This window comes from Bos mutus, chromosome 11 (assembly GCF_027580195.1).
Source record: "Bos mutus isolate GX-2022 chromosome 11, NWIPB_WYAK_1.1, whole genome shotgun sequence".
Classification (NCBI taxonomy): domain Eukaryota; kingdom Metazoa; phylum Chordata; class Mammalia; order Artiodactyla; family Bovidae; genus Bos; species Bos mutus.
In genome coordinates, this window is record NC_091627.1 from 43,361,056 (window position 1) to 43,373,960 (window position 12,905).

Below are 12,905 nucleotides of genomic sequence, written 5' to 3' on the forward strand. Positions count from 1 at the left end.
TCCAAGTCTATGCCCCAACCAGCAACGCTGAAGAAGCTGAAGTTGAACGGTTCTATGAAGACCTACAAGACCTTCTAGAACTAACACCCCAAAAAGATGTTCTTTTCATTATAGGGGACTGGAATGCAAAACTAGGGAGTCAAGAAATACAGAGAATAACAGGCAAATTTGGCCTTGGAGTACAGAATGAAGCAGGGCAAAGGCTAATAGAGTTTTGCCAAGAGAACGCACTGGTCATAGCAAACACCCTCTTCCAACAACACAAGAGAAGACTCTACACATGGATATCACCAGATGGTCAATACAGAAATCAGATTGATTATATTCTTTGCAGCTAAAGATGGAGAAGCTCTATACAGTCAGCAAAAACAAGACTGGGAGCTGACTGTGGCTCAGATCATGAACTCCTTATTGTCAAATTCAGACTTAAATTGAAGAAAGTAGGGAAAACCACAAGACCATTTGGGTATGACCTAAATCAAACCCCTTACATTATACAGTGGAAGTGACAAATAGATTCAAGGGATTAGATCTGATACACAGAGTGCCTGAAGAACTATGGACAGAGGTTTGTTACATTGTACAGGAGGCAGTGATCAAGATCATGCCCAAGAAAAAAGAAATGCACAAAGGCAAAATGGCTGTCTGAGGAGGCCTTACAAATAGCTGTGAAAAGAAGAGAAGTGAAAGGCAAAGGAGAAAAGGGAAGATATACCCATTTGAATGCAGAGATCCAAAGAATAGCAAGCAGAGATAAGAAAGCCTTCCTTAGCGGTCAATGCAAAGAAATAGAGGAAAACAATAGAATGGGAAAGACTAGTTCAGTTCAGTTCAGTCGCTCAGTTGTGTCCGACTCTTTGCGACCCCATGAATCGCAGCACGCCAGGCCTCCCTGTCCATCACCAACTCCCGGAGTTCACCCAGACTCACGTCCATCGAGTCAGTGATGCCATCCAGCCATCTCATCCTCTGTCGTCCCCTTCTCCTCCTGCCCCCAATCCCTCCCAGCATCAGAGTCTTTTCCAATGAGGCAACTCTTCGCATGAGGTGGCCAAAGTATTGGAGTTTCAGCTTTAGCATCATTCCTTCCAAAGAAATCCCAGGGCTGATCTCCTTTAGAATGGACTGGTTGGATCTCCTTGCAGTCCAAGGGACTCTCAAGAGTCTTCTCCAACACCACACTTCAAAAGCATCAATTCTTTGGTGCTCAGCTTTCTTCACAGTCCAACTCTCACATCCATACCTGACCACAGGAAAAACCATAGCCTTGACTAGACGGACCTTTGTTGGCAAAGTAATGTCTCTGCTTCTGAATATGCTATCTAGGTTGGTCATAACTTTCCTTCCAAGGAGTAAGCGTCTTTTAATTTCATGGCTGCAGTCACCATCTGCAGTGATTTTGGAGCCCAGAAAAATAAAGTCTGACACTGTTTCCACTGTTTCCCCATCTATTTTCTATGAAGTGATGGGACCGGATGCCATGATCTTCATTTTCTGAATGTTGAGCTTTAAGCCAACTTTTTCACTCTCCACTTTCACTTTCATCAAGAGGCTTTTTAGTTCTTCACTTTCTGCCATAAGGGTGGTGTCATCTGCATATCTGAGGTTATTGATATTTCTCCCAGCAATCTTGATTCCAGCTTGTGTTTCTTCCAATTCAGTGTTTCTCATGATGTACTCTGCATATAAGTGAAATAAGCAGGGTGACAATATACAGCCTTGACATACTCCTTTTCCTATTTGGAATCAGTCTGTTGTTCTATGTCCAGTTCTAACTGTTGCTTCCTGACCTGCATACAAATTTCTCAAGAGGCAGATCAGGTGGTCTGGTATTTGCATCGCTTTCAGAATTTTCCACAGTTTGTGGTGATCCATACAGTCAAAGTCTTTGGCATAGTCAATAAAGCAGAAATAGATGTTTTTCTGGAACTCTCTTGCTTTTTCCATGATCCAGCAGATGTTGGCAATTTGATCTCTGGTTCCTCTGCCTTTTCTAAAACCAGCTTGAACATCAGGAAGTTCATGGTTCATATATTGCTGAAGCCTGGCTTGGAGAATTTTGAGCATTACTTCACTAGTGTGTGAGAGGAGTGCAATTGTGCAGTAGTTTGAGCGTTCTTTGGCATTGCCTTTCTTTGGGATTGGAATGAAAACTGACCTTTTCCAGTCCTGTGGCCACTGCTGAGTTTTCCAAATTTGCTGGCATATTGAGTGCAGCACTTTCACAGCATCATCTTTCAGGATTTGAAATAGCTCAACTGGAATTCTGTCACCTCCACTAGCTTTGTTCGTAGTGATGCTTTCTGATCTCTGTTCGTTTCCAAGGCAAACCATTCAATATCACAGTAATCCAAGTCTATGCCCCAACCAGTAACGCTGAAGAAGCTGAAGTTGAACGGTTCTATGAAGACCTACAAGACCTATTAGAACTAACACACAAAAAAGATGTCCTTTTCATTATAGGGGAAAGACTAGAGATAGCTTCAAAAAAATTAGAGATACCAAGGGAACATTTCATGTAAAGATGGACATGATAAAGGACAGAAAATGATATGGACCTAACAGAAGCAGAAGATGTTAAGAAGAGGTGGCAAGAATACACAGAACTGTACAAAAAAGATCTTCAGGACCCAGATAATCACGATGGTGTGATCACTGACCTAGAGCCAGACATCCTGGAATGTGAAGTCAAGTGGGCCTTAGGAAGCACCACTACGAACAAAGCTAGTAGAGGTGACAGAATTCCAGGTGAGCTATTTCAAATCCTGAAAGATGATGCTGTGAAAGTGCTGCACTCAATATGCCAGCAAATTTGGAAAACTCAGCAGTGGCCACAGGACTAGAAAAGGTCAGTTTTCATTCCAATTCCAAAGAAAGCAATGCCAAAGAATGCTCAAACTACTACACAATTGAACTCATCTCACGGGCTAGCAAAGTAATGCTCAAAATTCTCCAAGCCAGGCTTCAACAGGCTGTGAACTGTAAACTTCCACATGTTCAAGCTAGATTTAGAAAAGGCAGAGGAACCAGAGATCAAATTGCCAACATCTATTGGATCATCAAAAAGGCAAGAGAGTTCCAGAAAAACATCTATTTCTGCTTTATTGACTATGCCAAAGCCTTTGACTGTGTGGATCACCACAAACTGTGGAAAATTCTTAAAGAGACGGCGATACCAGACCACCTGACCTGCCTCCTGAGAAATCTGTATGCAGGTCAGGAAGCAACAGTTAGAACTGGACATGGAACAACAGACTGATTCCAAATAGGAAAAGGAGTATGTCAAGGCTGTATATTGTTACCCTGCTTATTTCACTTATATGCATAGTACATCATGAGAAATGCTGGACTGGAGGAAACACAAGCTGGAATCAAGATTGCCAGGAGAAATATCAATAACCTCAGATACGCATATGACACCACCCTTATGGCAGAAAGAGAAGAAGAACTAAAGAGCCTCTTGATGAAAGTGAAAGAGAAGAGTGAAAAAGTTGGCTTAAAGCTCAGCATTCAGATAACTAAGATCATGGCATCCCGTCCCACCACTTCATGTCAAATAGATGGGGAAACAGTGGAAACAGTGGCTGACTTTATTTTTGGGGGCTCCAAAATCACTGCAGATGGTGATTGCAGCCATGAAATTAAAAGATGCTTACTCCTTGGAAGGAAAGTTAAGACCAACCTAGATAGCATATGGAAAAGCAGAGACATTACTTTGCCAACAAAGGTCCAAGTCTAGTCAAGGCTATGGTTTTCCCAATGGTCATATATGGATGTGAGAGGTGGACTATAGAGAAAGCTGAGCGCCGCTGAGCACCGAAGAATTGATGCTTTTCAACTGTAGTGTTGGAGAAGACTCTTGAGAGTCCCTTGGACTGCAAGGAGATCCAGCCAGTTCATTCTAAAGGATATCAGTCCTGGGTGTTCATTGGAAGGACTGATGTTTTGAAGCTGAAACTCCAATACTTTGGCCACCTGATGTGAAGAGCTGACTCATTTGAAAAGACCCTGATGCTGGGAATGATTGAGGGCAGGAGGAGAAGGGGATGACAGAGGATGAGATGGCTGGATGGCATCATCGACTCAGTGGACATGGGTTTGGGTGGACTCCGGGAGTTGGTGATGGACAGGGAGGCCTGGCATGCTGTGATTCATGGGGTCGCAAAGAATCAGACACGACTGAGGGACTGAACTGAAGACTCGATTATATATCAAAATGTATGTTTGCAGGCACACATAATTGTTGCTGATTTGTACTGCAGGAAGAACAAAAGTAGCAAATTGATAAAGGAGTTCTACTTCTACTTCTAGTATGAAGAATAGCCCTTGATTACCCAAGTAGGATCCCTACTTTCATTGTAAACACCAATGTACAGAAGTATTATCTGAAATTCCAGGCTATTTGCTGAAATTAAAACACATTTTTATAAAAGATGATGAAATATTTTGACTCCAACAAAGAATTAGGTAAATTGTGTGGAAGGAGAAACAACCCATAATCTTCATTTAATTGGTCTTTTCTACTAAAACATTCAATTTTTTTAACTGTAAGACAAAGTATATCTTTAGTAGGCACTTAATTATTTCTCAATAAATATAGTTTTGTTCAGGCACTAAACCTTGGGGTAATCTTAGATGTTCCTTGGTCTCATCTCATATCCAATTCATCTGTAAATCCTGTTGACACTACCTTTAAAATCCATCCAGAGCCAACATCTCCACCACCACACCCCAGTCCAACTCACCACTCTCCCTTGAGCTCCTTATCTGTCCCCTCCTTCCACCACTGTCAGTTCTTTATCTGTAGCTGGAGTTACTGTTGATAAGAAGACAATCTTATCATATCTCCTCCCAGCTCTGTACTCTCCAGTGGCTCCTATGACACACTGCATCTCCTTATGGTCTACTGTTCACACGGCCAGCCTCTGCCTGCCTCTCTGAGCTCATTCCTTTCATTCCTCCCCTTGGTTGCTCTGCTTCAATCACATGAACTTTCTTGCTGCTCTTTAAGTATGCAATAAATCTGTGTTAAATGAATGAAATACAATAGTTGCTGAATGATTGAATTAGTGAATTCTACAATAATTGCAATCAATAAAACAATTAGCTGTGACTGCTAGCACAGCCCAAGGATATGTTCTTCTACCTACCTGGTCTAAACTGGTGGATCTCAGACATTACTGGTAACAGAATCACCTGGGGAGCTTGTTAAAACTCATATGGTTGTCCCTACCCTTAGAGTATCAAATTGCCAACATCCGCTGGATCATGGAAAAAGCAAGAGAGTTCCAGAAAAACATCTATTTCTGCTTTATTGACTATGCCAAAGCCTTTGACTGTGTGGATCACAATAAACTGTGGAAAATTCTCAAAGAGATGGGATACCAGACCACCTGATCTGCCTCTTGAGAAATCTGTATGCAGGTCAGGAAGCAACAGTTAGAACTGGACATGGAACAACAGACTGGTTCCAAATAGGAAAAGGAGTACGTCAAGGCTGTATATTGTCACCCTGTTTATTTAACTTATATGCAGAGTACATCATGAGAAATGCTGGACTGGAAGAAACACAAGCTGGAATCAAGATTGCCGGGAGAAATATCAATAACCTCAGATATGCAGATGACACCACCCTTATGGCAGAAAGTGAAGAGGAACTAAAAAGCCTCTTGATGAAGGTGAAAGTGGAGAGTGAAAAAGTTGGCTTAAAGCTCAACATTCAGAAAACTAAGATCATGGCATCTGGTCCCATCACTTCGTGGGAAATAGATGGGGAAACAGTGGAAACAGTGTCAGACTTTATTTTTCTGGGCTCCAAAATCACTGCAGATGATGACTGCAGCCATGAAATTAAAAGACGCTTACTCCTTGGAAGAAAAGTTATGACCAACCTAGATAGCATATTCAAAAGCAGAGACATTACTTTGCCAATAAAGGTTCGTTTAGACAAGGCTATGGTTTTTCCTGTGGTCATGTATGCATGTGAGAGTTGGACTGTGAAGAAGGCTAAGCGCCGAAGAATTGATGCTTTTGAACTGTGGTGTTGGAGAAGATTCTTGAGAGTCCCTTGGACTGCAAGGAGATCCAACCAGTCCATTCTAAAGGAGATCAGCCCTGGGATTTCTTTGGAAGGAATGATGCAGAAGCTGAAACTCCAGTATTTTGGCCACCTCGTGCGAAGAGTTGCCTCATTGGAAAAGACTCTGATGCTAGGAGGGATTGGGGGCAGGAGGAGAAGGGGACGACAGAGGATGAGATGGCTGGATGGCATCACTGACTCGATGGACGTGAGTCTGGGTGAACTCCGGGAGTTGGTGATGGACAGGGAGGCCTGGCGTGCTGCGATTCATGGGGTCGCAAAGAGTCGGACACGACTGAGCGACTGATCTGATCTGATCTGACCCTTAGAGTTCCAGAATCAGTAGATCTAGGGTGGGTCTAAAAACCTACATTTTTAATACATCCTCAGGTGATGCTTATGATAGTGGTTCAGGCATATACTTTGGCTTAAATATTCCAGCGTGGAAGGCCAACTGAACATTCTGAACAGGATTTTGGCAAATTTTGTTCTGGTGTCCTGTCTGGTGGTTCCGTTTTTTGTATGAAAAGATTAATTGCAGAAACATGTGAGGGGAAAAAAAAACCTCTGGATCTCACTTTTTGACACTTAACCACACGGTGGCCCCCTAGTTCCAGTCATGATTCCACTGGCCCCCATTTAAAATAGCTTTTGTTTTTTTGGAGAAGTTCCCAACTATTTCCTTTTTTAAAACATGAATTCAGCAATAGGACGAGTAGCTTGCCGTTCACAAAATGCTGTTTCATGGGACACGCTGGCGGTTTCCTTAACAATGTGAGAGTCTATGCTGTTAGAAATCACTACTGTCCTTCACACGGAAATGATCCTGGGAAGTAGGTGAGCACGTGTGAGAAGACTCGCTATCAGAAAAGGAAAGGCGATTTCGTTGTAGCCAACAAGGAAGGGAGCACACAGAGCACAGACGTCGAGCTCTGCGCAGCCCACAGCGCCCTGGACACAGCAGACGCCATACAGGCTGACCAGCCTCTCATGCCTCTCACACGCCCCCATCACTCCCCAACCCCATCCATCCTCACTGTGCTGCGGAGGCCCCTTGCCTTCAGCGGCTGCCTGATCTTCCATGGCGTCCTCACCTCACTCCAGGCCAGCCAAGGGCCCAGGACTAGCAAGAGTCGGAGAAAAAAGTACTGAGGATTGAGAACCGGAGCTCTTCGTCTTTCTGGGTGAGGCGTGAATACCTCCGCAGGGGCTGGGCTGGCAGAGGATGGGCCAAAGTGTGGAACGTGCTGGGCGGGGCCGCCAGCGCAGGCTCCGCGGGTGGCCCCTCCCTCTTCTCCCCTGCACACCCGTTCTCTTGCTTCTTTCTCTCTGCAGTCTGAGATATACATACATTTCATATACTCATGGGGTCTGGAAAATGCAGCCAAGTGATAATGTGCAAAAGTTAAAAACAGCCTTCCGCATGACAAGGTGGTTTTCATTCCCAGAAAGGTAAACAAGACGGTAAAATTGCCAAGGGCTCTTTGTTCATCAGACTCAGTCGTCAGTGATATAGTTTCAGCGATTTAAATGAGTTCTTTATGTGCGATTAGCCAGTTGATCTTTTGTCCCAGTAAGGGTCTCAGTGAGGCTATAGGTTGACTTCTTTGGGGACTGCTAGTAGTTTTTAGCCTTTGTTTTCATTTTTATTAAATTTATGAGAACTATGCCTCTTAAGAAATTTGTATGCTGGTCAGGAAGCAACAGTTAGAACTGGACATGGAACAACAGACTGGTTCCAAATAGGAAAAGGAGTACGTCAAAGCTGTATATTGTCACCCTGCTTATTTAACTTATATACAGAGTACATCATGAGAAATGCTGGACTGGAAGAAACACAAGCTGGAATCAAGATTGCTGGGAGAAATATCAATAACCTCAGATATGCAGATGACACCACCCTTATGGCAGAAAGTGAAGAGGAACTAAAAAGCCTCTTGATGAAGGTGAAAGTGGAGAGTGAAAAAGTTGGCTTAAAGCTCAACATTCAGAAAATGAAGATCATGGCATCCGGTCCCATCACTTCATGGCAAATAGATGGGGAAACAGTGGAAACAGTGTCAGACTTTATTTTTCTGGGCTCCAAAATCACTGCAGATGATGACTGCAGCCATGAAATTAAAAGACACTTGCTCCTTGGAAGGAAAGTTATGACCACCTAGATCGCATATTGAAAAGCAGAGACATTACTTTGCCAACAAAGATTCGTCTAGTCAAGGCTATGGTTTTTCCTGTGGTCATGTATGGATGTGAGAGTTGGACTGTGAAGAAGGCTAAGCGCCGAAGAATTGATGCTTTTGAACTGTGGTGTTGGAGAAGATTCTTGAGAGTCCCTTGGACTGCAAGGAGATCCAACCAGTCCATTCTAAAGGAGATCAGCCCTGGGATTTCTTTGGAAGGAATGATGCTAAAGCTGAAACTCCAATACTTTGGCCACCTCATGCGAAGAGTTGCCTCATTGGAAAAGACTCTGATGCTGGGAGGGATTGGGGGCAAGAGGAGAAGGGGACGACAGAGGATGAGATGGCTGGATGGCATCACTGACTCGATGGACGTGAGTCTGGGTGAACTCCGGGAGTTGGTGATGGGCAGGGAGGCCTGGCGTGCTGCGATTCATGGGGTCGCAAAGAATCGGACACGACTGAGCGACTGATCTGATCTGATGTCTCTTATCACAAATAAGTCTCATGCCTCTATTTTGTACTCCTTTGAGAGAAAAAAAGAGCAAGGGGAAGTAGATGTAAAACACGTTTTGCTAAACAGAGATAGTGACACCACAGTAACAGTTCCACAGGCCAATAGGGAACAGAACTGCAAGGCTGTTTGAAGTATTTGTTCATTTGTGAAAATCTGCATGTATCCTAATGCAGGCATTTAGGGGAATCCAGGCCTTGTCTGGAGTAGGGGGATGTGTCCTGTAAGTGGGAGCTGTAGCGGAGCCTGCCCATTGGCCCCTTGAAGCTCATTCTAACTCTGTCAGGTGTAAAGCCTGAAAAAACAGAAACCCCTTTTCCAGACTTCTTCCAAGCTCTGCCAAGCAGAGGCACTTGTGTGAAACTTAGCAGGTGTGCCTGGGACGGTGCAAGTGAGGAATACAGCGTAGAGCTGTATTGGGAAGTCAGATGCAGTAGCTGGGGACAGGACTCCGCTGCCTGGTTCCTTGTGTCCCACGTGTGGGGTGGTGGGCAGTGCCAGCAATAGCACTTCTGTTAGAACAGTTCTTCTAGAACTAGGAACTCAGCCGCATTGCTCCTCCCCACTGGGTTTTAGCAATGTTTCCCCTATCGTTCGCAGAAGTTCTACTTTTACTAATACCCTGTAATCAATGCTTTACCTATCTAGAATGGATTCTGTTGTGTGTAACTTGGAACTCTTACCAAGTTAGAGTTAGGTTACTCTAATCAAAGCTATTATTAAGACTGGGCTCAAGGTGGTGTGTTGTGACAGCATTCTCTAACCCCCCTGAAGTTATGATGAATCTGCTGCTACCTTTTCTTCTAGTTACTGTTCCCAGTTTTGATCTCTTCCTCCCACAGCTCTGATGCTTATCAGTCAGCGGGGGTTCTAGCACTCCCTATCAGACTGCCTGTTCTGCCCTATTTCTTCATCCAGATTCTTGAAGGAGTTCATTTTGAAAGCCAGCTGATACTCTTCCTCGGCACTTTTGTGGCACCTCCAGTGCTGTCACCTGGATGTTTTTTTGACAGCTTTTACCATGAGAACATAAACACCATGGAGAAGTGGATGCATTGACTTTCGTGACTCAGAATGAGAAAACAAAGCCCAAGTGCTCATTGGCCAGGGCTTACAGATGCCACCAGAGCTCTCAGCTGAGGGTGTTAATACTCCATCTACTTGCTAATGGGTATTGTTAGGAAATATCTATCTAACCCTATTCTATAATAGTGTAACTCCTCATATGAATGGCATTAATCATCTTTGCATAGAACAATGCTTAACGTGGTATACTTTTATTGTACATAAAAACACACAGCAGGAAAATTGAATATAGAGACTGAAAGCTGCCTAGAGATGTTTCATGTCAATAGCACTGACTAGACACTGAGAGAAGGCACCTGTGCTAAGAAAGAAAAGTGGCTAGCTCCGACTAACACCAGATCCCAACGTGTGGGTGGGACGGAGTTGGTTTTCTCGCACCACTGATCAGTTCTTCAACACCCTCTGGGTGTCCTAAAATTCAGCTCAATTTGGACACTGTCCCCCAGGAGGGAACATCACATTCTGCAGGTTAACACCTCGGTCCCACAAGACTGCCCCCACTTCAGATGCCAGTCACAAGTCCAGGTTATCATGTGTGCTTCTGACGGATGGGTGATAAATCAGGGGCTCCCATTTTCCCCTCCTTGGTTTTGATGAATTTTATAAGGCTCACAGAAAATATTTACTAGATTACAGGTTTATTATAACAGGATATAATTCAAGAACATCCAGATAGAAGAGATGCATAGAGCAAGATACTATAGGAAGGGGTGAGGAGCTTTGTGCTTGGAGTGTACCCTTCTCCCCTGAGACCTCCATGAGCTTCCCAATCCAAAAGCTCTCTGAACCCTGTCCTTTGGGTATTTAAAGAGGCTTAATTACATAGGTATGTTTTTTTTTTCTTTTTTTTAAGTATAAATGTATGTATTTTAATTGGAGGCTAATTACTTTACAATATTGTACTGGTTTTGGCATACATGAATCCGCCACCAGTGTACATGTGTTCCCCATCCTGAACCCCCCTCCCACCTCCCTCTCCATACCATCCCTCTGGGTCATCCAGTGCACCAGCCCTGAGCATATGGTTGTTTAAATCATTGGCCACTGGTGATCCGTTCAACCTCCAGCTCCTCTCCCTTACCCCAAGTCAGGGGGTAGGACTGAAAGTGGCAACTGCTAATCACGTGGTCGGTTCCACTGGACACCGGCTCCCATCCTTACGTGCTTTCAAAAGCCACCTCATTAACATAAACCAAGTTGCAGTGGAAAGGGACTGCTTAGGAACAATAGGACACTCACTTCACCTTCATGGCTCCGAAGCAGTTTCAGGAACTGACCACAAGAGACCCAATATTATAATCAAAGATGCTGCTGCTATTCCAGCACTCAGGGAATTCCAAGCACATGGGGAGCTGTGGGCTAGGAACTGTGGATGAAGACCAACTGTGTATGAGAAGTGTATTTTGGCCACCTGAATGACCAGATATATATTTCTTACAATTCGCTGTGCTTCCCTGGTGGCTCCGCGGTAAAGAATCCCCCTGCCAATGCAGGAGACACGGGTTTGTGGGAAGATCCCCTGAAGAAGAAAATGGCAACCCACTCCAGAATTCTTGCCTGGGAAATCCCATGGACAGAGGAGCCTGGCCAACTACAGTCCATGGTGTTGCAAAAGAGTTGGCCACGACTTAGCAACTGAACAACGACAAATCACTAGCGCAGCAGTTCTCATCCTTGGCTCACATCCTTGGCTCAGCTGGAACTTAAAAAATGTAAGTTATCCAGGTCCAAACCTAGACCCATTGAATCAGGCTCTCTAGGGTGGGGCTTAAGCATTTTTATGCTCAGGTGATTCTAATGAGAACCACTGGGTAGGACTTTCTACTTTGCTTCATTTATTCTCATGAATGTGGCTTTACTTCTCTCTCTGGGGTCTCTGAGGATTTAAGATGAAATAACAGCATAGGTTTTTCTAGTAAGTAGTATCTGTGGCTGGAGGCCAGCTTCCAGTTCAAAGACTTACACAGATGAGGTCTACTTGTGTTATAGCTCCCATCTCCACTCACAGGCCAGGATCTCTGGGGGCCACCTCAGAGTCTCCCTGAGGTATGTGCCTTAGTTTCCCTTTCCACTGATAAACTGCCAGCCAGTCAACCCACAAACTTCAGGCCATTGTCCTAGGGTTGGGATGGCTGCGCTATCTTTCATGGGCTGAACACCACAGCCTAATTTACTTGGCTTTCCAGTTTCCAGCAAAGCACACCAGTGGCAAATGGATCAGGAGAGATGAGACATATTTTCTTTACAGCAGGGGTTGGCAACCTTTTTCCATAAAGGCCCAGCTGGTAAGTTGGGCCATCTAGATTTTCTGGGACAAGGCCAAATTGAGGATATCATGTAGGTTCTTCTATTAATGTAACAGAAGAGAAAATTCCTGCCCCATCCTACCCCCACTTTGCGTGGGGTGGACCATTCCCAGGAGTGGGCATCTTGATGCCCAGGTGCCATCAGCTTGGAGATATTTTTAGGACAGACAGCCACTGGCCTGTGTGGGGAGGGGCTTGATAGACCGTAGGTGAAGGGTTGGCTGCCAGTGTCACCTAGAGCCTGGAGCGTAAGTCCAGTCATCTCAACTTGGGCCGCTGGCCGCATTTGCCAAGTTGTCAACACATGGACTGGGCTTCTACTCCCTGATCCCCAGCATGTGCCAACAGCAAAGTCCCCAACATGTAGGTGGTGACAGCGTAGGCCCTGGGCAGGGATAAGATGTAGCCTCCAGCCAGAGAAGCTGGTGTTGGCAGTGGAGTGGGGAACAGGGACAGGGCCATGTATGACTTTCTACCAGGGCCCCTGTATCAGATACACATATTAAAGATTACAGTTTGTGACTGTGGTCTGGGCCATGTATGACTTTCCACCACACGGGCCCCTGTATCAGATACACATATTAAAGATATGGTCTTATAAAAACACATGGAATTCAGGCTGAACTATATGCTTTCCTTCTGTTTTCAAAATAAATTAAAATATTTTCGTGGGCTCCTAAATGTACTGTGGACCCAAGGCCCTGTGTGTTCTGAGACTAATGAGTGAGCTGGCCCTGACC